We start from the raw sequence: 4614 nt of genomic DNA on the forward strand, positions 1-4614 counted from the left end.
CTAGAAAAATAAAAATCCCCCCAAAAAACTGCTGCATCTTCTAGCAGCCTGCAGCTATTGCTAAATGCTAGGACTGTCCTTTGAGCTTCAACACTTCTAGGTAGGGTCCTAAATCCTAACATTCATATTGGCCCTAGCTACAAGAATGTACAGAAGTCAGAAAGTGATGGGCTAGCTTTTTACTGCACTGCTGCGGAGGCATATTTTGGATTCTCATTATATATGATAGTACAAGCTTTGCCTTTCTGCATACTAAGATGTGCAGTGCTACAACTTGTTTTCCAGGTGCATTACAGACTGTATTTATCACTGCCGTAACACACAGAGCATGTATACAAAAATATTAAGAGGTTCATGAGTAATAGCTTAAAAAAGCAACTCTTTGGCATAAATAAAACCTTTCATTAAAAAGATACATGCAAACAAGAAAGTAGATATCTCTTGCATTGCTGTGCCAAAGGCTGCTTTTAGGTATGAATGAATCTACCTGGGTTGGATTCATGTGTGTGGAGGACACCAATCCTGGTTAAAATTTATAAATTTGAAAGAAAAAAAAGTAGCAAATTTTAGGCTGGGTTCACATATGACCGCATGCGGCTCACAGCAGGGGTCCGGTGCATCCTGGTTCACAGTTTCAGGTCTGATTTCAGCCCTAATTTTGGGCTTAATTTGGACCTAAAACAGACCAAAAAATGCACAGCGGACCTGCTGCGGAGATATGTGAACCGACTCTATAAAGAGTTGGTCAAAATGTTGCGCTTTTGCAAATTGGATGCTGGGAACCCGCATCCAATTTGCAATGGTGTGAACCCAGCCTCCAAACTAAATTTGGGTTACATTTCAAGGCTAATAAGTAAGCTATTGCCAAATAAGGCATAGGAAGCTGTAAACCACCAAGTGGGACGTGTAACAAAGTGTTACAGGACAGTTTGATTTCAATAGCTTTTTCAGGGACACTGTATTGTGATCTTACATATTTTGAGTCTGTTTTTTTTTTGTTGTTGTTTTTATTATTTTATCTTGCAATTTTTAAAATTATAGCTTGGCATGAATACAGCAACAACACCCCAATCTGATTCATTTCAGATTTAGAAAAAAATATGGTTTTGGGCACCTGACTAGTGGAATTAGCAGTCACAGCAAATCTACAATAGCCACAAATATCATACAGTGGCTGGACAGAAGCTTGGTAAGGCTGTAATGTAAGAGGGAGAGACGTGGCATGTTTTATGTATACAGAAACATTAGAGTATATGATTTGAGACACAAAAGCCAAAAAAGACAGAAAAACAAAATATCATTGGCTGGACAGTATTGAAGCAGTTTGCTTAGGCCGCAATATAATAAAGGGAGAGACATAGCAGGTTTTATCTTGCAATAAAAAATAGAGGCCCAGATTCACAAAGGACTTACGACGGCGTATCTCCAGATACGCCGTCGTAAGTCTGAATGTGAGGCGTCGTATCTCGGCGCCTGATTCAAAGAATCAGATACGCCAGAATTTGTCTAAGATACGGCTGACGTAAGTCTCTGACACCGTCGTATCTTAGGTGCATATTTACGCTGGCCGCTAGGTGACGCTTCTGTTGATTTCCGCGTTGAATATGCAAATGAGCTAGATACGCCGATTCACGAACGTACTTGCGCCCGGCGTAAGTCATATTAGGTATGGACGTCGGAACAGCGTCGTATTTTACGTCATTTACGTAAGACGTCCGTGAATGGGGATGGGCGTAGGTTACGTTCACGTCGACTAAACATTGAGCAGGCGTAAGTTAGGGAGAAAATTCATCTTAGAGCTAAAGCAATAAGATGGGCAACAAACTTTAAGTTACAGCAGGAATCCTCACTTCTAAATATTGCAAATACTGTATTAAAGAAAAAATTGTGAATTTTGACACAACTGCAAGATTGTCTTTATACATAATTATATTATTATTCAAAATAATTACCGGTACATCAATAGTAAGAACAAAGCATACCCCCATCGCCTAAAAATAGACAATTTTGCTCAAAAATCCCACTTGTCTTTACCCCCTATTTAAATAGTTAGAACAGATTGGCAACTGACTAAATTCAAACATTGTAATGACAGCACAAATATGTGTACAGAGGTATGTGCATTGATTAAATTCATGTATGGGCAGTAAATAAATCAATGTATCCTCAAATAAACGCAGTCCTTTCTCAATGGCAACAGTTTAATATGCACATTTGGATTAGTCACTGAATAAAGCAATAGCCAAAGACAGATAAGTAAAGCCCCATACATCCTTTACAAACTCTGGACTTTAAACAACAATTTTTCCAGCCTGAGGGCACACACATGACTTGAGTACACACATCCAGACTTAAGCATCTATGAAGCAGCAGCAGCGAGGCAGTAGTCAATGTAAAGCAAAATTCAAGCCATGCACAGCTACTTCTATGCCACATACACACGATCGGTTATTCCGATGAAAACGGACCGATGGATTTTTTCATCAGATATCCGATGAAGCCGACTTTCATCAGTCTTGCCTACACACCATCAGTTAAAAATCCGTTTGTGTCAGAAACACTACGACGTGCTGAGAAAAATGAAGTTCAATGCTTCCGAGCATGCGTCGACTTGATTCTGAGCATGCGTGGATTTTTAACCAATGGACTTTCCCACAGACGATCATTTTTTTCTATCGGTTTTTTAACCATCAGATCATTTTAAAACAGGTTCTATGTTTTTTCACTGATGGGAAAAAAAACGATGGGGCCCACACACGTTCGTTCGATGAAAACGGTCCATCGGATCGTGTGTACAGGGCATTAGTATTATAAGCTAAATAAAGCCATTAGACAATTGTATGAAAAGCAGAGCTCCTGCACTCTGAAACCACAGTTGTGTGTAAGATGATTGCACTTAAACATTCCTTGGTGAAAGACCCTTTGATGAGATGTAAGGTATAATATGTTACCATGGCCACTTCCTGAATTATCACAGCCCCACTGGATGCTACTGTCTGTGGGATAATCCACTTAACATAAAAAAAGAGCTTGTCCTGCAGCTGATGGACTTTATGCAACTTATGACAAACCTCTGCCATCTTCAATCAGAATATGACATCCTCCATTATCGGTCTTGAAGAAGCTCTGCGCTAAAAGTAAAACATGTTGACCAGTGCAGAAAACACCAACTTACAGACATATTGGTTGTCATAATCTATACCATTTTTATATTTGGGACATGATGTACAGGGATCTGATGAGAACTGTTATGTCATGTACTTTGTTTTAAATCTTCTCTTGTTTTGTGGATGCTATTTCTAAGTGCCCTCTTTTTAACATATGTACTAATAAATTCTTGATATTTTTATAAAAATGTATTTGGTCTCGTGTTTGTGTCAGTGAAGTCCATCAGCTGCAGGACAAACTCTTACATTTGTTTTTATAGACTTTAATTTTGGGATGTGGCATGAATAGAGTTCCCTCATTTTTCAATCCACCTAACATGAGACGGGTGGGGTGTGGCCAGCTTCTTCCAATCAGGACTTCATCAGGACATACTATGATGTGGACATGGTCTCTTCTTAACACCTTTCCATCTGGCCTATACAGTAGGTGACCGCAATATTGTGTCAATTTTGCTGCTTTTATTGAGCTCGCTTGATTCCACCCTCTTTCCTGAAAGTCCGGGCTGCATGCTCGGATAAGGGTCTGGTATGTATTTTGGGTGGGCCCCCATGCCGTTTTTCGGTGTAGGGGTTCCCCTTAAAATCCATACCAGACCTAAGGGCCTGGTATTCTCCTGGAGGGGAACCCATGCCGTTTTTTTATTTAAAATTTGGCGTGGAGTTCCCCCTCATGATTCATACCAAACATAGTGCCTGGTATTGGCAGGGATCCAAGTAGGATCCCCGTCTCTTCTTTCTCGCGCTCGCTGTAATGTGTTTTTCCTATTGATATCAGATCTTGACTTGACATCATATGACGTCCTGTCAGAAACCGCTGCTCATGGGGCCACGCAGCAGCGCTATCTGTCACCACCAGTGTCCACGGTTGTGTACACAGGACACAGCTGATGACTGATCAGAGTACTGGCTAGCCGGTAAATGCAGTGACCAATCACGGTAGGTCACATGACAGTTGTACACAATGGATGGATTCCTTTCATGCCATCCATTGTTTACAAGCTGTGATAGGTCAATTTGATCACATGGTACAGACAGGGCCAATCACAGGCCACCTGTACCACTTGATTAGCTTTGACCAATCACAGCTAATCACAACAAAACAAACTGAATGAATCAGTTATATTCAGTAAAATGCTTGCTTATAGCAATGTAATTCATTGCTATAAACAAACATAATGTGTACAAAATATCCTGATCACTTCCCCAGAGTAGTACAATGTTATTATGGTAACATTGTATTGCTCTGGTCGCAGTGTGTTAAAAAAAATCATAAAAAAAAGAAAATAAATGTATTAAAAAAACATGTATTATCATATTATATCATATTACATTTTTTTTCATTCTGTCAGTGTCCCTGATCACCGCCACACCAGTTATATGATAACGCTGTACTGCACTCCAAAAAATGATGACCTAAAATTACTTTAAAAAAATGTAACAAATCTGT

Source organism: Rana temporaria, chromosome 2, assembly GCF_905171775.1.
Source record: "Rana temporaria chromosome 2, aRanTem1.1, whole genome shotgun sequence".
In the NCBI taxonomy this organism is placed as follows: domain Eukaryota; kingdom Metazoa; phylum Chordata; class Amphibia; order Anura; family Ranidae; genus Rana; species Rana temporaria.